Here is a 25,310-nt window from a genome sequence, read left to right as displayed (position 1 = left end):
CATTGTATCATCTGCTATAGATATAATAGAGCAGGACTTGCTAATGTTACAACATGGTCAGTCCCAATTACGTTCTATTGTACAGCTTGGCTGGACGTTACAAAATCTGCGTTCAGGCTATGTGCCTTGGCGTTTAATCAACACAACGTCATTATTCTCTATCTTTAACCTTACTGATACACAAATCAGCTTGGCACAGAAAGGAGCGGAATATACAATTCTGAGCATTGAAAAACTAGAGAGATTACCATTAACAATGTCAAAACGACCTGTCATTGAATGGATAATACACGGAATAACAACTATTCCGATAACAACTTTCAAATTTAAATTCTGTCAAGAATATATACCAACAGGCCAGTATGAAAGGTTGGGTAAAAGGTACATTAAGTCATCATGGAAATTACCTTACACACACACATGTTATAGTGAAAAGGAACAGAATGTATTTCTTAGTGGTAATAATTGTAAAAGATCACTAAGTGGTATACTTCTGTGTCAAGGTATTAACCTGCATGGGGCCTGTGAGGGGACTTCAAATAACCTTTCATGTCACCAGCATGGCACACCTGCAACTCGAATAGAGCCATTCTTTAGACGGCTTTCTAACGGGAGTTACATTCTAATAGTGGACCACAGATGTTGTGGCATGGTGCCAGGAAAAGCTTATCTAGTTAGCGTTAGTTCCATGTTCACTTGCTGTATGCAAGTATTGTTTCCAAACAGCACTCCAGACAGGGAGGAAAACATTTGGCCATTTTTGAATATCTCTTCTATTCGAATTGATACTTTAAGCAGAATAAAGTCTGTCCTTTTGCAGACAACTGTGCCCTTGACGTCATCAAAAGAAACGTATGATCTGCAAGTCGCAAGGACAACGGCAGGGATACATAGCCTTTTATCAGCAAATTGCCCCCTACATTTCGCAGAAATGTTAAGCCAAATCCTAAATATGTCCGATACTGGAGGTATCCCGCATGTATTTAAGACAATTTTTTCGGGACTGTTAACACCCTTCACAACAGTTCTGGGCATTTTTCCTAATTTTGTCCATTCTGTCTTTGGTGGCCTACCACTCCTGTTGGAACTCGTAGCAGGCATATTATTTTTGATTCTCCTGCTTCGTTATGGCAAGCCAAAACGCAGACAAGACTGCAGCAACAATGGAAGAAACGATCCTAGCTATACGCTATCGGGACCGCATAACTAAAGTCCTTGGATTAGCCCGGCTAAGAGATCTGAATATGACCTGGTTTCTTTCATTCAGACCCATCTGGCAGAATTGTATCTTACCTGTGCTTCGATGTATGATATGCGGAGAAGAAGGCGTGTTGGACGTCTGTCTTACACTACAATCAGAAGTACCATTGGATACAGATACTTTGCTAAGTCCTGTAACGGCTCATGCATCGTGTTGTCCCCAGCGGTTACCCATCCTGATAGCGGCATTCGTTGAGACTTCACCACTGCGATTAAAGGGTAGTGAAGTATGAGATGAGAGCAACATCACCCAGGTAGGACCTTCTGTGAACACTGCTGATCCTGTCATCGATGATAGCAATCATGCTCACGACTGCACAGTTGCGGCATTTTCCAACTTGGTCGAACTTTCACCTGAAGCGGTAAACCACTTTTTTGAAAGTCTGTCTGAAATTATGTTTTCCCCCGAACAAAAAGAATAACTTTAAAGCAAACTAGTACACAGCGTTTCCTGAACTCTGAATTCGGCCTTCGGCTTTGATAAACAAAAGCTACTGAACATATTTGGAACTATATTTTTTCTCTCTCCCCTGAAAGCGAAATTATTTTGTTTCCCGATTCTAAAATATTTACCCTTTTTTTTGGCACATGTACTCTGCTTGAAGTAGAACTATTCTTAGAGAACACAGCTTCTATTTTAGGAACTCTGAAGACAATATATCATGTCAGCCTCTAGCACATTTATGTGATGGAATGGTCTTGCACCTTTTTTCTGTATTAAAAGCCATTTCATGTGTAAATTTCGCAAATCATTCATGCCGAGATATATATGCATCCATTTTTAATGAATGATTACACTGCTTGAAACGCGTACAGTACCTATAATAATTTTCATGTATTTTGCATAAACCATTTCAAATGCAAAATGTATTTTGTGGTGGATTGGTATACACGTGCACCTTTTATGTTTACTATTGCTTAAGTTTTAGTAATGATGGACATTAATTCGTGGAGTGGGTGTAGTGTGTTATCTAGGAAACCTGAATCGATATTCCTATTTTATGCCCTTGTCCGGCTATAATCAATAATGTCCATACAACGGCATAATAATCATATCCATAATTCAGTCATAGCACATGCTGTCACATTAAGCAAGGCTACTTCCCCGGTCCCCTAGTAAGCACACCGAGTTCTCTAAACAAAACCAAGCCTCCAGCAACCTGCAAAATCCCCCTTGCTATTGTTTTGATTTCGTCCTAGAACTCCTGTAAAGCACTGTAAGAACGGCCAGTTCTTTGTGACATCTTTATTGACGTCTTATGTCCAACCTTACGTCAAACCCAGGCACCTTTCAGGTATAAATATACCGTCGTTGCATTAAGCAAACACACAGTGGTAATTCTGGAGCAGAGCAGCTATCTACTTCCGAAAGCCCAGCTGATGCGAGAGCCCACGGACGCTGCCCCTCCTCCTTGACGCGCTGAGAAAGACGCTGTCTTTTCTCCTGCAGAGAAATCCAGCTCCGACGTTTCCAGCCTACCCTTGCGGGTTGCTGGGATATCGAGTCCTGATAGAGAGATACCAGACCTCCTGCTTTCTATTACCCAGGTACGGAGCTGACTAAACCCTTAAAGAGAATTCTTGAGTCAGATTCTTGGCAAAACAAACTTAACTTAAACTGCTACTTACTTACTTCTTCCCACATATTAGGCTTGGGGCAGGAACACCGGGGTAGGCATATTTAGAAGCACCAGTTGAGTACGATTAGTCAATGTATATATATATTTTATCTATTTTAAAGTATCATATGGCTAAGAAACCATATCAATGCTTTTACAGTATTATTTTATAATCCTCCTTTTACTGTACGCACTTTACTTTACCATGAGCATTACAATCGTGGCAATTCATTTCTCTTGTATGAGTAAGAAGACTGCTCAATAAATAACACCTTTTTATTGAAAACGCCCGTCTCTTTTCTCTGCATTCTGGTGAAACTAAGTACGCACGTTTTTGACTGAGTGAAATAGCTGTCTATTGTTTTCACACGACTCTAGAGATACACTCTTATTGAGGGAGAGCAAAGTTGTCATGTTGTACGGTTGTCAGAAGCTAATCCCTTCTTGTCTATCCAGGGAGGTTAAACTCCTCCTCATTTATTCGAGAAAGTTTCTAGTGACCTCTGAGCTAGCTGGCAAACCTTAAGTCTAATATAGTCAGTAGAGACCTAGATAACCTCAGTCCTACGTCTACACTGCTGAATATATTATTCCAATGCGCAGAGCCTTTTGGGAATATAGGAACTACACTACACTAACATATTCAAGGTGTATTGAGTACCTTTTGTAGAAAGGAAGTTGCATAGATGCCAGGTCTTTAATTCTTTTTCAACCCTCTCATTGAGATAAAGAAATCAGACTCATTCTCGGAGAGCTTGTTTTGTGGCAACAATCCCACGATGTCCTTTTTGGGCCACTGCAATTATTTTGTGTTGCAGACACTCCGTAATCACGATTCTCGACCCTTGCAATATAACTCCTTTCTGATTTATGGACAGTTCCTCTTTGATATTTTTATATTTAGATATTCACCATCCCTGGTGAGGGTTCCAGTGCGATGGTTCCATGACTGATGAGTAATTACATCTTTAAACTTTAGCATGTCACTATCATGGCTTATGGCAGTGACAATCTGAGCTAATGAAATGGCAGCTTGTGTGTTTGATGGGAAACGTTGTTTACAACACGGTCGTTACATCACGGTTTTTAGAACGCAAGTCGTTACAACGACTTGCGCTGCATGGCGCTTTAGGACAAGGAATAGTATAATTTACTATCCAACACCTTCCCTACTGTATGTAGACTGGAGTTGGAATAGTAAATTATACTACTCCTAAGTCCAGCGCCCTCAAACGCAAGTCGTTTTAACAACGACTTGCGTTGTAAAAACCGCGATGTAATGGCATGCGATGTATTAGCATGCGTTGTAATGTCATACAACCGTGTTTGATTTTACAATGAAATTTATATAGGCTTCAGCTGTCTTGGATGGATTACCGTGACTTTGTATAGGGACAGAATTCTAAAGCTTACCTGGACGATGCACAATGTTATATTTGTGCTCGTTTAATCATAGTCCCCATTGTTCAATGTGAGGAGGCATCTTAGCCTTTGGATTGCCACATGTTGTCAGTAAAGCTTGATGATCAGTTACCAGTGTAAAAGGCTTTCCATACAGGAATACATGGAAATGTTCACAAGCCCATACAATGGCTAAACTTCCTTTTTCAGGTTGTGAATAGGCACAATCTGTTTGGGAGAAACTCCGACTTGTATATGTGACAATATGCCTTAGAGCATTTGGGTGTCCATTGTGCTATGCAAGGATAACGCCTAACCAGACAGGGCTAGCATCAACAACCACTTCTGTATAAATGTTCTGATTGAAATCTGCCATTTCAGTAGCAGTCTCAATGGCTTGTTTGATTTTCTTAAAACTTCTCTCACATTCAAGTGACCATTGAAATGAAACATTATTTTTCATCAAGTCTCTCAATGGAGCACTTACAGTGGTAAAGACTTGTGTATATCTGGAACAGTAACTGGCCATGCCAAGAAATGAACACACCATAGAAACATCTTGTGTGGGATCAGCATTTCACAGAGCTTGTACTTTAGCAGAATCGGGTGTCATGCCCCCATCAGAACATATATGGCCAAATAATTGTAGCTTTGTCTTATGGAACTCACACTTGTCTGCATTCAAAATCAAACCTGCATCAGCAAATACATGACATACTTGTGTGAGAGCTTTCATGTGCTCCTTTACTGTGGCTTTGTAAACCAATATGTCATCACTAAAACTGAACACATTTATGACAGGTTGAATGATATGCAGAATGATGTCTTGAAAATGTTTTGAAGCCAATGACACACCAAAACCTAGTCGTTTGTATGAAAAAGAGCAACATGTGTAGAAAAGTTTGTAATGTACCTGCAATTTTGCGTTATTATGTCAGCAATGTGTTGAACTAAATGTCATTCTCGTTCATTTGCCTTGTTTGCGTGACACATGTCAATGCATATGTGTACAGCTCCATCACTGTCCCTTTTGGCCATTACCACTATGTGAAAAAACCATGGCATTGGATCAGTAGAACGCTCAATGATATCATGTTTAAGTAACGATTTATGTTCTTTTCCAACAGTGTGTTGTAAACGAAAATCAATTTGTCTATGTCTTTGAGCAACAGGATGGACGTCCTCATCAATATGCAACTTTACTTTCATAGTCTTAAGCTTTTCCAAACCATGACACAACAAAGGGAATTGACAATGTTTTGTAGGGAGCATTCATGTTATAGTTCATGGAAATCAGTCCCATATCAGCAGCTGTGCTGAAACTGAGCAGACAGGCCCTTGACAATGTCCCTTGAAGCACATGGATGGGTGCTTGCACCTTCGTTTACTTGTGTTTTATCGTCACTATAAATGAACCTTGAACTTTTAAGGATGTCGATGCAGCACATGTATACACTTTGCTTTTCAATGGTGTAAGTTGCAGTAAAGGAGACAAATCATTACATTTCTCCTCTGGCATAAGGTTTCTTGATGCACCACTGTTGATGATGAAAGGTTTCAAACCACCATTTACTTCCAGTGTAATCTTTGGACGATGTTTGAATGACTTTGTTCCTTTGGCATGTGGACTTTTCATTGGCTCGCATTTTTCTTCACATGCAGCCATTCCAACATTTGCACACTTTTTTGAGGTAAACATTGACATGCCACAACCATCCTCTTTACTTTCACTTGATACTGACACAGATGAACCTTCAAATGATGATTTAGATGATGATTGACTTCTTTCAGAGTCGATTTATCTTAACTGATGTGGAATGTTGCTTCTGGAAAAATCCACATCTAAAATACAACCACTTTTTACATGTAAACATCACTTTATATAGTTTAGTCTTCTTCTGTGGCTTACTTTTCAGATTCATAACTGAATAATTCAGGGCATCTCTAGCCTCCATCTCAGCAACTTGTCTAAATACACTCAGCCATTGACACTCACTCCAGACTCAGAGTTTCTCTCAGCATTTGTCGTTTGAATGAATCAGACAAGCATCCATCAATAACTCTCAGACATTAGAGTTGGGCGTCTGCAGTGCCCGAGAACTCCTAGATTGTGATCACCTTAGCCCAGAGCAGAGAGAGTTGCACTGCTCCAGTGGCTTGGCTAAAAGTCAAAGGGCCACCAGAAGAGGCTGACACCATAAAGGAAGGAGCAACATGCTTTGGTGGGTTGGGTGCTTTGGCGGTGGCAGATGCCGACGTGTGCTGTGGAGGAAGGAAGGAGGGATCAGACTGAGACCTGCAGAGAGAGAACATGGCAGGAGATGGCCATGGAGAGGATGATGGAGACGCCAAGCATGGTCATGGAGCGGACATGAAGGGAGAAACCAAGAACGGGCATAGAGAGGATGGAGATGGAAAGGACAAAAACCAGGAAAAGCACTATAACATCACTGCTCCTAAGTGGAGCAGTCCCAGAGAGAAGGGGGATGATGTGGCTCCACTGACCACTACCCCTGGAGGGCCTTGGCTTCAATCAAGTCCCAGTTGTTAGTGTGTTCGCTTTAAGGAGTGGTGGGCCGGTATACGATCACCACAGTGGGTTCACTTGGGACAGGAACAGCACTTACAAAGAAGGCAGACAGCAATTGTCTCACAGGCATGGTGATGGCACAGTAGTGAGGATACCCGGGAAGGCCTTTGGCTTGGTTATTGATTTTGTTTCCCTTTTGAGATTTACTTTGAGGGCCACAGGACGCCTCATCTCAGCACCTGGAGAGGATGGGGAGGACTTAGAAGGGGGGACAGGACCTGACCAAGAAACCCACTGTTAACAGGATGAGTCAGAGAGAAGAACCTTGATCTTTGTAGGGAACAACCTCAGATCCTGTGCTAGCTGCCCAAAAATAGAGGCTAATAAAGAAACTAAACTCCATTCATAACTGGACATGTCTCTAGCAGGGAAGGTGGGGTGAACACAGTGATGTCAGAAGTGAGATACTGTGTCAGCTGTAACAATGACACAACATTTAACAATGTAGCCATTAGTCACCCAGCTGGTTGAAGACCAACGCCATTTGCACAAGAAGAATGGGAGGCTTCGCAGACAGCTTTGAAGGACCAGTTGGTTTTGTTAACCATCAATCAGCAGGTCCAGGGCATAGCCATTTTGCCTCCCATGGATGCGATCTTTAGTGCACAAGTGCATCCCAATGTACATGGGCCTGTGTTACACAAATTCCAGAAAGGGGACTACCAGGACATTTATTTTGTGAGTTTCAAAAGAGTTGCCTCTATGATGACTTGCCCTCCAGAGAGATGGGGACAGTACATAGCTCCTCTTTTGTCTGGCGAACTGTAGGCTGCATACCAGGTAGCAAACCCTGCAGGAGTGACAGCATATGCAGAAATAAAAAAGATTATTCTGAAGTGCTTGGGTTGTGACCTAGAATATTATAGAAACTGGTTTGGAAAAGAGAGGTGGAACACTGGGGACAATCCAAGGGTCTTGTATTGCCGAATAAGGGATCTGGCAAACCCATGGCTTCAGCCCACTACTGCAACCATAGAGGAAATAACTGAGAGGGTGTACTAAGAACAATACCTTGAGGACTTGCCTGCCAACACCTGGTAATTGGTGAAGGCACATCCCAACATCACGATGCAGTCAGCTGTTGAACTAGGCTCTGCATATCACCATTCTCTTGAGTTTAGAACACATCCCCCAAGAGCTCCTGTAGTGCCTCCCAAAACACAATCAAGAGGTTTGAGAATCACCAAGGGAGAACAGGGCATCTATTCCACTGAGGCTACCAGTAAAGACACTTATGGAGGGGCAAGCAGCATCACAGACCCCACTGCTTCCATTGTGCAGAATGGGGACATATAGCCAGTCACTTTCCCCTTCGGGTGACCTCTAGGGCGCCCATGAAAGTTTTGTACACCAGGGTTAGGATCCTGGTTACTGGTGGGGAGCCTAAGCGCTATTAAAAAGAGGACGGCACCCTTCTAGACACAGGATATCATTATACTTGGTAATCAAAGAGTTAGTACTCTCAACCCAAATCAGGAAAGGGGAATTTGTACAATTGTCCTGTGTACATGATGATGTAAATTTCTAACCCATGGCTGAAGTTCTGATTGACATGGACGGTAATCCTTGGATGGGCAAAGTAGGCACAGTCCCCTCCCTAACTAAGAAAGTGCTCCTGGAAATGGAGCTGCCTTGGTTTGATGAGTATTTGTCTGTATTGACATCCCATAAATCCATGTCAGGAGGCTCTTTTCTCCAGGACAGAGATAGAAATCCCATTGGAGAAGGGGGTAACAACACAAAGCAGGAAAAGAAGGAAAAAGACAAGTTACCGAATGGTATCCAACCCTCTGTTGCTTGTGTTCTTTCCTCTCCAGAGGGGAGCTGGGCTCCTTCAAGGAGTTTTTCACATGGTCTAGAAAGAGGATAGCACCCTGATACATGCGTAGAAGCAAGAAAAGGAGGACACGCCTGATCAGGTAGGTCCTTTCTTTTGTGTGCATCAGGGTCTGTTATATAGGGTCACTCTGGGACAAACACACCAAACACAACAATTACTAATACCCCTAGCCTTCCGAGAATTGACCATGTATCTTACTCACAGTCAGACAGGGGGTGGACACTACGGACAGGAACATGCCTTAAAATACTTGCTTGAAAGGTTTTATTGTCCTTGCGTATATTGGAAAGTAGTGAGGTAATATGCAGGTTTTGATGTTACTACCCACTACGGACAAGAAGTTGCTATCTACCTGGCAAGGTCTTTACCAAGTACTAGAGTAGGTAACCACAATAACTTACAGGGTATCTATGCCACATCCAGGACGGGTGGGTCAGATATATCACATGAATTTATTGAAAGGTTGTGAAGAGCCCCTCCCGCTCCAACAGACCTAACAGTATCAGACATCAGCTAGCCATATTGATAGACAAGTACCAAGGTCCTATCTTGAGTACTCCTGGACATACATCACAAGTAGCACATGGCATTTTAACTGAGAGAAACCATGTGGTTAAGCTGAAACCCTATCATATTCCAACTACAATAAGGCAGGTAGTTGAACAAGAATTGGAGGCCATGCTCAGGGCTGACATAATAGAACACTCACAAAGTGGTTGGTACCCACCTGTAGTTCTAGTGCCAAAAGGAGGTGGTAGTCTTCATTATTTTTATAGACTTCCACCTGTTTAACGCCATTTCATGTTTTTGATACATACGCTATACCCAGGGTGGATGAGTTGGTAGAAAGGTTGGAGGGGGTAGGAGTCATGTCCACAATTGACCTCACAAAGGGGTATTGGCAAATTCCCGTCACCAAGTTGCCCGAGAAAAGACAGCATTTTTGACCCAATCGGGGTCATATCACTTTGAAGCATTGCCATTTCGCCTTCATGGTGTAATAGACACAGAAAAATTACGCTGTATTTGGATGACCTAGTTGTGTTTAGACATGATTGGGAAACCCATCTACAGTACATAGGATAGGAATTACTGACCTTGAACCAAGCAAGCCTCACCTTAAATCAGAGAAAAACGCCTTCGCAATGGAACACATATAGTATTTGGGCTTCACCATACATGCAGTGGTCATACTTACACAAAGGAACACATTGAAGGCTATTAAAAAAATTGCCCAACCCACAATAAAAGGGACATACAATCCTTCTTGGGACTTTTGGGTTACTATCAGAGAATTATACCACAGTTCCCTGAGATTATGAGCCCCCCCATTGACCTGCTGTCCCACAGGCATTTAGAAAAAGAGTACCATGTACTAAAGTGCAGGAGTTCAGTTTACAGCACTTGAAAGATGCTTTGTGTCAAGCCCCTGTCCTTATGTGTCCCAACTTTGACAAGAGTTTTGTGCTGCAGCCCGATGCCTTTTTTGGGGGTTTGAGGGTTGTTTTGTTACATCCCAATCAGCAGGGCGAACCATGCCCTATCCTGTTTCTTAGTCACAAATTGGTTCCAAGAGAATTCCATTATGCCATAATCGAGAAGAAATGTCTCTCCATCAAGTGGGCTATGGAAGCTTTTCAATATTATTAGTTGGGGCATACTTTTATCCTTTTGACAGATCATGCTCATCTCAACTGGTTGGCCTTGCATAAAGACTCGAACCTTGAAGTTCTACGCTGGCTCATGGCCTTAAATTCTTTTTCTTTAAGGGTCTTCCACATTCCGGTGAAGTCACAAGGGAATGTGGATTTCTTGCCCCGTTGCCCTGTGTAACAATGTCACGCACGTCAATTCCTGTAGGGAAGGCAGAGTAGTCAGGTGGCTGCTGCGCCCAAGGAGTCCAAGATGGCCGCCCCTTTAGCCCCAGGCAGGGAGATCTGCAGCGCTCCAGTGGCTTTGCTGAACGTCACGGGCCACGGGAACAAGCCAGCACCATAAAGGTAGGAGCACCATGCTATGGTGGGGTGATCCTTTTGGAGGTGGCAGATCCCGATGTGTGCTGTGGCAGAAGGATCGAGAGAGTGGACCATGACCTCCATTAGGAGAACATGGCAGGAAATGCCAAGAATGGTATGGGAGTGGATGTGGAGGGAGACGCAAAGGATGGGCATAGAGAGTTCAGAAACCACGAAGAGCACTGTACCAGCACTGCTCCAAAGTCCAGCTTTCCCAGAGAGTAGGCGGATGCTGTGACTCCAGTCGCAATGACATTCAGGATGGCCCGGTTGTTAAGTTGTTTGCTTTAAGGAGGTGGTGGGCGGTATACGATCACCACAGCATAGCCACAGGAAAGGAAAGAGCACTTATAAAGAAGGCAAACACCACTTGTTTCACAGGCATGGTGATGGCACACTACTTTAGGGATACCCAAAAAGGCCATTGGTTTGGGTATTGATTTTGTTTCCCTTTTATGGTTTGCTACGAGGGCCACAAAAAGCCTCATATCTGCACCTGGAGAGGACGGAGGGACGGGGAGGACTTGGAAGGGGAGGACTTGGAAGGGGAGACAGGGCCTGCCCAGGATACCTACTGTTACACAGGGAAAACGGAGAGGAGTGCCTTGCATTGGGTTACCCGCTTGCAAATAGTGACAAATAAAGAAACTAAAATCTATCCACAACTGGGCGTGTCTCTAGTAGGGAAGACCACAGTGACCACTGACATATTGCTTCTTCATCACTATATTAGTTGAACTTTTAGTGTTTGAGAAGTGTGTTGAGTCTCTCCACAAATTGATCAATAGTTTCACCAACTTTTTGTCATTCTTGACACAAAACGGATGTTTCATAATCAACATTGGGCATTGGATTAAACTTGAAATAAGAAAGCTGCTTTACTCTGACGGTATGTTACTTGTTCATCAGTTCCCAGCATGTACTGTATGACTTCTTTTACACCATCACCAGTTGAATTTCTGAGATAATTCATAATCTTTTTGTTATCAGTCTCTTCAAGTGCGTCAATGAAGTAATCAAATGTCTCTATCCAAGCAGTCCTTTTTGGCGGTATTGAATGGTGGTGGTTTCAGGAAAATAGCAGCATTGTAATCATTTATGGGAGTGGCTGACATTGATGGGGGAGCTCTTTCAGATATTGTTAGCTGTCCACTAAGATCTGCGTCATCTGTACCATCTCTGAGGCCCAGCAAGGGATCAGCATCTGGATCATCCTGTAGAGTCTGTGGGATTGTGACTGCCTTCTTGGTCTCCATCGGATCCCTTCACTTTCTGGAGATCTATAGAGTTGTTCTGAGCCACCACCTGGCAGCTTTGATAGTGTGCCACTTCAGGTAGTGGACAGGTCAGTAAGCACAACCACTGTGCCTCTTCTTGGGTCCCTTCACCAGGTCTTGCGGTCATTGAGCTCTGCTTATAGAGGCTTTGGTAAGTGCAATGACAATATGCTTTCTTGTTATTTGTTCTGTCATCCAACGCTTTTTATATATTTTTTTTGTATTTGACTACTGCAGTCTTTAGGGTCTCTTTTCAGTGTCTGCATATTTCCACCTTGGCAGAAATGTTCCGTATAACGTATAACTTTATCTTGCATGGCAGCGTGGTACCTTTATGAATGGCCTGACCAGCAGATTCTCTGCCGATGATGTGTAAATATTCTGCAATGCTTTCTTAATCTTCAACTTCTTCACAGTGGCTAGAGCTATACTTTGACTCCACATGCATCAAGCGTCAATTGCGTACCTAGGTGAAGACACATGGGAACGCATGAGCAGTTTGCTTGTACCACGGCAAATTCTCTCAGAGAGCACTGTCAATCTTTGGGTTACTTATCCTCTATCATGCCACCAGTTGTAGCGTCCTCCCAAGCCTTGGTACCATCAATGACTATGCCAAACACCCAGTTTAGTATAACACATATTTATTTGTCTGTGTTTAACTGCGAACTCAACATTCTAAACCAGCCTTCATTGCATTCTGCTCTAACACTTACATCACAGCTCTAGTGAGTCCATCAGGAGCCAAAAAGTGTCCTTCATTGCTGAGAACAATACATTTTTCATCTCTGCTTGAATTGATGGGTACAACTACCCTCTCTAATGGCTCAAAGGTAGCTGTTTAGCAATGTTTATACACTATATTGGGATACTCAAAGTAAAGTTTTGTAGGATACTCATAGCACCAAGCATTTAGACCTAGGAAACCTTCATTCACAAACTCTCCAATGGCATCTCTTTAGTTGTTAGGGAACTCCTTCAGCATAAGAACGTTAATGGCTAAGGTCAGTCGTGTAAAAAAAACTGAAGTCCCTCCATCACAAATACCTCCCATCTCTGGTTTAATTCACATTTATCCTTTGACATGACAGGCACTTTATTCTTCTTGTGCTGTGCTGGATGCTCCAGGCACCAGGTTAGAGAGGACTTAGGTTACGCTTCTATCATACTTACCAGTTTTTTCCCTTTGTGTTCCAATTACAGCTTTTGCCTTGTCCCTTCCTGGTTCTGTTTTTGCCTGAGATTCGACAAAGGACCTTTGCCTTTCCTTGTTTTGTTTCCCTTCTTCCCTGGGTTACCATTGTCACTTTGACTCTGTTGGGTGCAATAGGTGATTGCGGGAAGTAGAAGAATTTCTCTTCATGTCCATGACGTTACTGCGGAAATAAGTTGAACCTTGACAGGCTTCTGCAAAATTACAGAATCTGCTACGGGAGAGAAAACATCTTGTGCACAATAACAGTTCACCGTAAAAAACAGGCCTTGCAATGCTAATTTATAAATCGCTGGTAATGTGGGATCAGTAGTTAAGCTTACCTAAATCAGTACAATATGTTATTTCTTTTTTATGCTTGCAAAGCCTAAGAATGACCACCCACTACAACATTTGCATTTATCATATGTGTATGATTTTGCATAGACATTTGCACTTTTCAGTTAAATGCGTTTTTGTTTACAAAATGAGGATATTCCCTCCAGCATTACCTTACCATAAACGTTACTCAAAAATGTATTTTTTTTAACAAATTTGTAAAAAGGTTGTACTTACTAAAAATGATATGTTATAAAGGCATGTGTGGGATTGGTTTGTGTGGTAAAGGTAATTTAAATGTCACTAAACGCAAATGCATGGTAAAGGCATGCATGGTATAATATGCATTGTATAGGCATGCGTGGTAAAAGCATTCATGGTAAGGGGATACAACCATCAAACCTCAGAAGCAAGTTCCAAAGCCCTTTGACATAATGCCCTGCATCGGCATAGCTTGAAAAGGGACACTGTCCACTACTCAGAGAAATTCAGAAATATTTCAAAATATGGCATTCTTCTAAAGGTGGCACATCCAAATTCCCTGCCCTCCCACATGCCTCCATTGTGACAAGGGCAATGGTATTTCAAAACCTAGTTTCGACAGCAGTGTGCCCATTGTTAGACCTGGCATCTTTGGCGTGTTTTTCCCCTGTCTTTTTTTCCTTCTGACGTCCTGTTTTTGACTGTGCACTGCGTTTCATTTTAGCTGTTTTCTTTACCACTGCTGATAAGTGCTAAAGTTCAAGTGCTCCCTGTTTGAATTGTGTTTGTGATTATCCATGATTGGTATATTTGATTTAATGGAAAGACCCTAGTAAAGTGCACTGTGTATGCTCAGGACCTGTAATTCAAATGCTACTAGTGGTTCTGCAGCACTGATTGTGCCACCCACATGCGTAGCCCTCCAAGCATGTCTCCGGCCTGCCACTACAGTATCTTTGAGGGCAGTTTTAAACTGCCATGTCGACCTGGCAAGTGCACTGCCAGGTGCAAACCTTTCCTTTTACAACATGTAAGGCACCCCTAAGGTAGACCCAAGCTAGCCCCACTAGCAGGATGTAGTGCATTCAAAAGATAGGACATGTGCTTGTGTGGTTTACATGTTCTGAAAGTGAAATATTTCTAGTTTCATTTCTCACTATTGAAAGGATTCTCCCATAGGTTTACATTGGAGTTGCTGTGTAACCTCTTACAAGTGTAACTTCCGATTGGGAAGAGGTAGAGATTTGGAGTTTGGGGTCTCTGAACTCACAATTTAAAAATACATATTTTGGTGAAATTGGTTTTTAAATTGAGCTTTTGAAAATGCCACTTTTAGAAAGTGAGTGTTTACTTGGTTTATCATTCTGTGTCTCTGCCTGTCTGGGGAGTCCACGTCTGAGAGGTAGGGTGACAGTTTGGCTGTTTGTGCATTCACTATAGGCAGTCACACAAATGAAGCTGAGGTGTGCCCTGCATATCCTGATGTTCCATCACCAGGATGATGGGTACTCCTGAATTAGAGGGGTTGGAGGAGTTGCCACTTACAGATGTATAGTGCTGTGCCTGTCCTCACACAAAGCTCTCTCCATGCTCCTGTAGTGTAGGACTTGTGTGTGCTTGCTTCCTGTTAAGAAGTCTCAGGACGTCTAAGATTTCACCTGCACCCCCTGAACTCCTCTGCTGGGAGTTCTGACCTACCAAGTGGTGTAAATTCCAGTTCTGGACCCTGGGAAGTTATTTTTGCTGCAAAGGACGAAGAAAATCCATGCATCAACCTCCAGCACCTCTTTTTCCTTAAGTAGCACCACAGTGCGGTTGAAAACCAACACACTGCGGCGGTGCAGCCGAATCGATGCTGCGCCTTCCCTGTGGCTAAACGATCACCGCAACCTGTGTCCAATGCACCATGTCACCAACTGCTGTGGCTTCCGCTCTGACTCTAATGCAGGCCCTGCTGTGAGGCTGAAGAAATCGACAAATCACCTGCTCTGCGGATGGGAAATCAATGCAGCCAAGTTCTTCATCCATGTGGCCCAGCAGTAAGGAACCAAGGCCACATGTCTGGGGATCAATGCATTGCCTCCTCTCACAGTAAGGAATCGGCCCAACACCTTGCATGACAGTAAGGAATTGACGCATCACATCCCCTGTGCTGCACTAAGGTATAGATGCATCACCTCCCCTAGCAGTAAGGAATCAACGCATCACCTCCCCTGAGAATACGGAATTGATGCATCGCTTTGATTTTCCAGTGCCTCATCTCCCCTTCGCCAGTTTTCATCTTTTGATTTTGATGCATCCAAGGTGCTTTGTGATAATAATCACACATCCACAGTAACCTATGGACTGACCTATTTTGAACCTTTTCAAACTGATATCTTTACTTGTGTCTGTTTGATTTTTGTCATTTTGTTCTTGTTTTATGCAGATAACTGTTGGCTATTTTTCTAAACTGGAGATGTGTCCTTTTGTAGTGTTTTCACTGTGTGTGTACGTACAAATGCTTTACACATTGCCTCTGAGATAAGCCTGACTGCTCATGCCAAGCTACCCAGGGGTACTTAGGTCTCGGTCTTTACCAAGCATTTTCCACCAATATGTCTTTAAGTTTGATCTGCCAATATGTTCCTAGGTAAAATTGTGGGGGTGAGGGCTTTATTACATCCAGTTATCAGGGTTCCGAATCATACAGTCTGCTTCAAATAATGGCCTATGTAACTTTTGTTGCTTGGATGATGAACTTAGAGATGTGGAAGAGAGCTAAAGTGGTAGAAAACAATAAAAACTGTGCACAGTCATATGCATGCAGTAGTGGCTGTGTATTTTACTCACCGACTTCTCAAGAGGGTGCCTGACTTATTACCTGAAGGCTGGGCTGAAAATTCAGAGCGTCTAATTTCCAAACAATTTTTGGGGGTACCACCTACGGATATCATAGTCGGGAGGTAACTACTCAAAGGCCCCCACCAGACTAAATTATTTTCATAGTACATTTAAAAAAACGTTTAAGTGAATCAAAGTGCCCAAAAATGTTTAATTAACTGCCCAACAAGCACCAATTTTTTCACTATGACCTCTGCCCATCTTTCTTCAGATAACATTAGATTTATATGATCACTTAATGCATGGCAGTAATATAATGCTGAAATATCATGATACTGAAAAAGACTTCCAGTCTCTGAGCACAAAAATTAATGCTTTTTGATGATACAGTGCTTAGCTATGCTAATATTTTGTAAGAGGAAATGTCTACTTATGCACCCTTGTCAGTGGCTGTTGGACAGATCAGGGGTGGCGGGGCAGGGGGTGGACGGGATAGGGGTGTAAAAAAAGATGGAAAAAAACCTTACCTGCTCGCCACGTCTTTCCTCATCGCCGAGTATCTCCTCCATCTACTTGCCAGGCAGGAAAAGGAAGGTACAGGAGGTACCTAGGCTCCCCTGACCAATAACAATGCTGCTATGCAGCATTGCGATTGGTCTGAGCACCGGGGTACGGCTCTCAGCCAGGAAATGAGAGCCTGGACATGTTCTCCACCCAGGCTGTAAGGCACCCTGGGTGAAGAACATGCAAAGTATGCATGACTGTTTGTGGGCCAGGCCAATCAGTCATTGCACACTCACAGAGTACACATCACTCCTCCCCCCTGCTTTGAGAGCAGAGCAGCCCCACAAAGATGCCATAGCAGGAACAAATAAAATGATAATAAAAACAAATTATTATCATTTTATTTTTCCTTTATTTCCACTGCTGGAAGGAGTGGGCGATGCTCCTCCGCCTTAGCTGGTGAGCCGCCACTGACCCTTGTCTTCCTTCACTTTCTTTTATTCCTCCCCTTTTCCTCTCATTTTCACCTGAGATTCTTCCTTTTCAGCTTTGTCTTGCCTTGGCACAAATTCTCATCTTAGTCCATTCATCTGCCTGTTTCCATCCTCAGGATGTCTTTTTTGGTTCTATTTTTTCTTCCATTGGTCTCTTTTCTCTGTCACTCATCTAACACTCTTCCTTCTGATTGTGTATTTTGCTCTCTTTTCTGTCACCCGTGTCTCTGCTCTAACTCATCTCTGGTGGTATTTTCTGTTCTCTCTTTTCTGTCACCTTCCTCTCACTCTCTTTTGACCTCTCTATTAACTTGTCTTCCTTTTTCTTATTCCCTTTTACTGCAGTCCCACTCTCTCTCACTTCACTCACTGCAAATTTATATTTCCCCTTCTATCCTCTCCAGATTTTTTTTTTGGGGGGGGTCCTCTTCCACTCTCGTTGCCCTGGTCCTTTGTCCCTGCTCTGCCCCTTCTCTTCTTGTTTCCGCTGCATAGCTTCGTTTCTCTCCAGGTCATGCATCCAAGTTCTGTTGCATTGAGGGGCCTATTTAGGTTGAGCCTAGCGTTTCAGCGCTTGCATTGCACACTTTATGAGGCATGCAGTATTCAGTATAGCGTGGAAGCTATGTGGAAGCTCTACCCACTCTCCGCCCATCTTGATAATTGGCTTAGGCCCTAAATGCTGCCTTCCGATTGGTTTTAGGCTTGTTAGTCCTTTCTCATGTCGTCATTTGTATCCTTCCATGGCTACTGGCCCCATTACTTTTCTTCTCGTGCCCCCCTGCAGTTTGTGACTTTTCACCCAACCGGACCTCCCATACTCCCATTCATGCATTTCTGTCACCCAGCACTCCTGTTTCCCATGCAATAGGTCTCGCGTAAATGCAAGTCCTATTGCATTGCAAATGCTTGTTTGGTGTTGTAAGCACTATTTTCTGCATTGAGTTGTCCTACTTCGGGCATGACAATGTGCTTTGTTTATATTCAGCGCGCTGTGCGCGCTTTCACTTCGGACTGGACTGTTCCCATGGGGCACAGGGTCAGCGCTGATTTGCATATCGCCATTGTCTAACCCAGGGTGGTGTGGAGTGGAAAAACGATGGATTCTGGCCCAGATCTTTGGACTGGGGTGAATGTGTGACATTGATCCACATTCTGTCCATCATTGTTGTGTTTGCAGTTACCGCTCTAAGTGTACTGGGGATGCTCAGACGTGAGTCCCAGTTACTCCACACCACTGGAATCAAGCTAGCCGGGCTGAAGAGAGGTGTTACCTCGAAACCGGGCCGGTCCTCGGATGCTTGTTTCCGTTCTGGGAAGGACATGGCTTTTGTAGTTCGGACTGGACTGTTCCCATGGGGCACAGGGTCAGCGCTGATTTGCATATCGCCATTGTCTAACCCAGGGTGGTGTGGAGTGGAAAAACGATGGATTCGGGCCCAGATCTTTGGACTGGGGTGAATGTGTGACATTGATCCACATTCTGTCCATCATTGTTGTGTTTGCAGTTACCGCTCTAAGTGTACTGGGGATGCTCAGACGTGAGTCCCAGTTACTCCACACCACTGGAATCAAGCTAGCCGGGCTGAAGAGAGGTGTTACCTCGAAACCAGGCCGGTCCTCGGATGCTTGTTTCCGTTCTGGGAAGGACATGGCTTTTGTAGTTCGGACTGGACTGTTCCCATGGGGCACAGGGTCAGCGCTGATTTGCATATCGCCATTGTCTAACCCAGGGTGGTGTGGAGTGGAAAAACGATGGATTCGGGCCCAGATCTTTGGACTGGGGTGAATGTGTGACATTGATCCACATTCTGTCCATCATTGTTGTGTTTGCAGTTACCGCTCTAAGTGTACTGGGGATGCTCAGACGTGAGTCCCAGTTACTCCACACCACTGGAATCAAGCTAGCCGGGCTGAAGAGAGGTGTTACCTCGAAACCGGGCCGGTCCACGGATGCTTGTTTCCGTTCTGGGAAGGACATGGCTTTTGTAGTTCGGACTGGACTGTTCCCATGGGGCACAGGGTCAGTGCTGATTTGCATATCGCCATTGTCTAACCCAGGGTGGTGTGGAGTGGAAAAACGATGGATTCGGGCCCAGATCTTTGGACTGGGTTGAATGTGTGACATTGATCCACATTCTGTCCATCATTGTTGTGTTTGCAGTTACCGCTCTAAGTGTACTGGGGATGCTCAGACGTGAGTCCCAGTTACTCCACACCACTGGAATCAAGCTAGCCGGGCTGAACAGAGGTGTTACCTCGAAACCAGGCCGGTCCTCGGATGCTTGTTTCCGTTCTGGGAAGGACATGGCTTTTGTAGTTCGGACTGGACTGTTCCCATGGGGCACAGGGTCAGCGCTGATTTGCATATCGCCATTGTCTAACCCAGGGTGGTGTGGAGGGGAAAAACAATGGATTCGGGCGCAGATCTTTGGACTGGGGTGAATGTGTGACATTGATCCACATTCTGTCCATCATTGTTGTGTTTGCAGTTACCGCTCTAAGTGTACTGGGGATGCTCAGACGTGAGTCCCAGTTACTCCACACCACTGGAATCAAGCTAGCCGGGCTGAAGAGAGGTGGTACTTCGAAACCGGGCCGGTCCTCGGATGCTTGTTTCCGTTCTGGGAAGGACATGGCTTTTGTAGTTCGGACTGGACTGTTCCCATGGGGCACAGGGTCAGCGCTGATTTGCATATCGCCATTGTCTAACCCAGGGTGGTGTGGAGTGGAAAAACGATGGATTCGGGCCCAGATCTTTGGACTGGGGTGAATGTGTGACATTGATCCACATTCTGTCCATCATTGTTGTGTTTGCAGTTACCGCTCTAAGTGTACTGGGGATGCTCAGACGTGAGTCCCAGTTACTCCACACCACTGGAATCAAGCTAGCCGGGCTGAAGAGAGGTGTTACCTCGAAACCGGGCCGGTCCTCGGATGCTTGTTTCCGTTCTGGGAAGGACATGGCTTTTGTAGTTCGGACTGGACTGTTCCCATGGGGCACAGGGTCAGCGCTGATTTGCATATCGCCATTGTCTAACCCAGGGTGGTGTGGAGTGGAAAAACGATGGATTCGGGCCCAGATCTTTGGACTGGGGTGAATGTGTGACATTGATCCACATTCTGTCCATCATTGTTGTGTTTGCAGTTACCGCTCTAAGTGTACTGGGGATGCTCAGACGTGAGTCCCAGTTACTCCACACCACTGGAATCAAGCTAGCCGGGCTGAAGAGAGGTGGTACCTCGAAACCGGGCCGGTCCTCGGATGCTTGTTTCCGTTCTGGGAAGGACATGGCTTTTGTAGTTCGGACTGGACTGTTCCCATGGGGCACAGGGTCAGCGCTGATTTGCATATCGCCATTGTCTAACCCAGGGTGGTGTGGAGTGGAAAAACGATGGATTCGGGCCCAGATCTTTGGACTGGGGTGAATGTGTGACATTGATCCACATTCTGTCCATCATTGTTGTGTTTGCAGTTACCGCTCTAAGTGTACTGGGGATGCTCAGACGTGAGTCCCAGTTACTCCACACCACTGGAATCAAGCTAGCCGGGCTGAAGAGAGGTGTTACCTCGAAACCGGGCCGGTCCTCGGATGCTTGTTTCCGTTCTGGGAAGGACATGGCTTTTGTAGTTCGGACTGGACTGTTCCCATGGGGCACAGGGTCAGCGCTGATTTGCATATCGCCATTGTCTAACCCAGGGTGGTGTGGAGTGGAAAAACGATGGATTCGGGCCCAGATCTTTGGACTGGGGTGAATGTGTGACATTGATCCACATTCTGTCCATCATTGTTGTGTTTGCAGTTACCGCTCTAAGTGTACTGGGGATGCTCAGACGTGAGTCCCAGTTACTCCACACCACTGGAATCAAGCTAGCCGGGCTGAAGAGAGGTGTTACCTCGAAACCGAGCCGGTCCTCGGATGCTTGTTTCCGTTCTGGGAAGGACATGGCTTTTGTAGTTCGGACTGGACTGTTCCCATGGGGCACAGGGTCAGCGCTGATTTGCATATCGCCATTGTCTAACCCAGGGTGGTGTGGAGTGGAAAAACGATGGATTCGGGCCCAGATCTTTGGACTGGGGTGAATGTGTGACATTGATCCACATTCTGTCCATCATTGTTGTGTTTGCAGTTACCGCTCTAAGTGTACTGGGGATGCTCAGACGTGAGTCCCAGTTACTCCACACCACTGGAATCAAGCTAGCCGGGCTGAAGAGAGGTGTTACCTCGAAACCGGGCCGGTCCTCGGATGCTTGTTTCCGTTCTGGGAAGGACATGGCTTTTGTAGTTCGGACTGGACTGTTCCCATGGGGCACAGGGTCAGCGCTGATTTGCATATTGCCATTGTCTAACCCAGGGTGGTGTGGAGTGGAAAAACGATGGATTCGGGCCCAGATCTTTGGACTGGGGTGAATGTGTGACATTGATCCACATTCTGTCCATCATTGTTGTGTTTGCATTCACTTTGGAAGCTGCCAGGACAATCTCAGCTTGTTGTTTTTATTGCTTGTCCAAGAAGTTGCTGCCTGAAACTAAGCTTTATTTGAACATATTGAATGTACTCGACCACCGTGCAAAACAGAAAGGGAACGATTGTTTTATCTAGCAGAGATATCACACTTGTGGATGTTGACCACAATGAAGGGCATCAGCTGCCTCTGAATCCTATCAAATGGAGAAGTGGAAACAGCTCTTGCCTGCTCAAACATTTCTGATAACCGCCACCTCCTGCTGAAGGCACTTCTGGGCTAGTAAGACCTTCACGAAGGAATGCCTTTTTAAAAAACAAAATACATTCTACGCTATAAAAGTCATGTCTTGGACATAACGAGGATGTGGCTTACTGGCCAGAGCTGCCAACTGTGGAGCTGTAGAACCGGGTTTGAGTCTCGTCAGCTCAACATCCTGTGATTCTGGGCAAATCACTTCATTTCCTCGTGCCACCAAAAAAATAATGTGTCTATCTGCAACGCAACTGTTACTTGTGTAAAGCACTCTGGTACCTTTGGGTCAAGTTCACGCTACATAAAACTGCCCCCCCCCCCAAAAAAAAAGCTAATCCCAGAAACATGCCCCACAATCATTACCTGCTACCTCCTGCTAGGATAAACAATCTCCAACTATTTAGTTTGCAACATCTTCCCGCAGAAGTCTAGATAACCAGGTCGCAGAAACCACTAAGAAATTAATTGTCATTTCTCAACCCCCAAAGACCTCGACAGCTCTCACTTGCCTACGCCATCCCCACGCTCACCAACCATGGCTTTCTAACTGCAGAAATTCCAGCGTGACCGAAAATGCCTGGGTAAAAAAATTCTGACCAGTCCCTATTGTAGTCCAATTGCACCTTTAGAGACGAGTGTATGTGAAAGGGTGAGGAAATCCACATCTAAAATCGTGCGAAGTAGGGATTTTGGCATTTGGCCGTGTTTCGATCACCAAACAAGCTTCACGCGTCTCCTTTCTTCTTCGTATTTCATTATGGGACATGTAGTTTCAAATGTAGCCCCACGTTACCAATGCAAATCCATCAAAAACAGCGCCGGAAAAGATCAGATGGAAATAACATAATTGATGAGTTGCTAAATATTTTTTCATCTTATGCACAAGTATTATGTTGATAGTTTTTCAAGCATGTGCAATATTTCTTGTTTGCACGTTTTATGTAGGGGAAACTTTCTTTTTCATGAGCACCAGATTAAACCTTTCAAGGTCTGATCTTTTTTCTAGGCACAGGGATATTAAATGATTGCTCAAAATTACAGGATGTTGAGCCGACGCTCGGATTCGAACTTGGTCAGGTTCAATTTTCCTTCGTGTTGGTGGTGTGACACTCTTTGTTGGCACCCATCACCAATGAGAGTGTCTACGAAGTCCCTCATTATTATTCGCTCAGGGGTTCATGTTTTGGAAGTGACTTGTCAGCGTCTGAATGTGGCCGCACAGCCAATTCCTGACACTGTAACAGCGCTCTTTGCGCAGGGTGCATCTGTAATTTTATTTAGTGCTTTTGCTAAATAAATTGATATGAAATAATGTATACTGTTTGGACACACAAATGGAGATGCACATATAGTTGGTCACCTTATTCTACCTACTTTACGAAAAGCACTTTACTCCACTGTGCATTATTTTAATTAAAACCCAAATCTGAGACCACCACCAAATACATTCACTTCAGTTATACAAAACAAGCATTTGCAATGCAATAGGTCGCACATTTACGCGAGTTTGTGCTATTGGCATTGTAAATGAAAATGCTTTTTATTTATGTTTTGGTTTTTGAAACATAAATAAAACACATTGTCATTTACAATGCCAATAGCTTAAACATGTGTAAATGAGAAACCCCTTCCAGGAGGCGACTTGCCCCTCCTCCTCCCTTTCTTCCAACCCTTCGTCCCTCATGCACGTTCATGCATCAAACCACAGACAATGTGCTTTGGTGCCAAAATAGCTGGCAGTTTATTCAACAACTTAACATGATTATACATTTGCTCAATCTTGGTTATCCTATTGCTCTCTTAATATTCCAGTGAATATACTTCCTTGTCTTTGCAATTCTTTTCATTGCTGTGTTGACCCAGCCTCCTCAACTTACGGGGATGGGAGGGGCCACCTTCTTGGGCCACTGTGCACGGGTCAAGGCTTCAGCTTGCTACGGATTGGGACCTGCCTGGGTTGCAAGTACCATCCCGCTTGCCTTTTCATGGGCCCTCCCTGCTCCCAGGGTCCCTGCCGTGTGGCATCCCAAGAACCACGGTTGAGCATCTACTCCATCTATTCTAAAGCTGAGTCCTTCCATTTTGCTCCATCTGTACCCCAGCCGTGAGGCATCCCAAGGGTCCTGTCCTGCTGGAGCATCACATCTACTCTTTCCATGGCGGTAGGCTGCCCTTGGCTCCCTCAGTGCCCCTGCTGTGAGGCATCCCAAGGACCTGCATGATCCTTCCCTCTACCTTTTAGTAATTCTCTCTTTTTCTACGTTTTTTGTGCTCCTTTCGCCACGCTACCTACGGTTTCACGAACAGATTATTGCAGTCGCCTGTTTGTAAGTTGTCCTTTTTGAAGTGAATTTACTGTGTCCCTTGGTTTTGTTTGTCTATCGTTAGTTTTTCAGAAAAATGAAAAAGACACAATCTAAGCCCTGAAAGTAGAGTAGCACTTTACCTTATCCCCAGCCAGGAAGCTTTACATTCTTTAAGTATCCTTCCATTCTGCTTCATTTGCGTTCTGTCTTTCCCAAAGTCTCAACTGGACTGGAATTGGTTATAACCTATCTCTGATTTTCGATTTCAGCAAACTGGGACCTTCACATTTATTGGGAGATGCCTGAATACCCCCGAGCGTTTTCCCTGAGCACCAGATCCCTTACACCGGGTCGCATGCTTTGCTTATCTCCATATGGGGATTAAGCGATTTGCCCAGAATCACCAGCTGATAAACAATGCCGAGACTCGACCTGCTACCCCTGGATCTGGATCTGGTCTCTCTGACCGTAACCCCACATCCATGGTCAATTGCGCTACCATTGATCTAAGAAGACGCACCTTCTGTAAGGGTGGATGCACCCTGCTTTTCGCAGATGCTCATGCACCCGTACCACGTATGTTTTGCGCTGCCCCAATGCCTGTGTTGCACAAATGTTGCTATGCTAAAGCGTGTAATATTGGAACAGCACGATATCATAAAGCCCTTACTGATATGTGTGGGCGTAATTTAGGAGTTGAATCTCCTTTGGCCATCAGACACTGCTTGGGGCAAGGAGGGCTTGGGGGTGGGCAGCCGACCGCAGGGAGGTCCCATCCCTGGGTGATTGGGGAGGGGCTGTGGGGGGGGGGAAGCTTAGAGCTTCGGCCATTTTAGCGTTGGGCTTGTTTTAGTTTGTAGCCCAATAGGAGCCCAAGCATAAATTTGTTGGGCTCATGCTCCCAGCCACCATTTTAGGTTTGGTGACCTGGTGGCTGGGAGCTT

The sequence above is a fragment of the Lissotriton helveticus genome, chromosome 11, assembly GCF_964261635.1.
Source record: "Lissotriton helveticus chromosome 11, aLisHel1.1, whole genome shotgun sequence".
Taxonomy (NCBI): domain Eukaryota; kingdom Metazoa; phylum Chordata; class Amphibia; order Caudata; family Salamandridae; genus Lissotriton; species Lissotriton helveticus.
The sequence above is the reverse complement of the archived record's forward strand: the minus strand, read 5'-3'. Positions refer to the sequence as shown.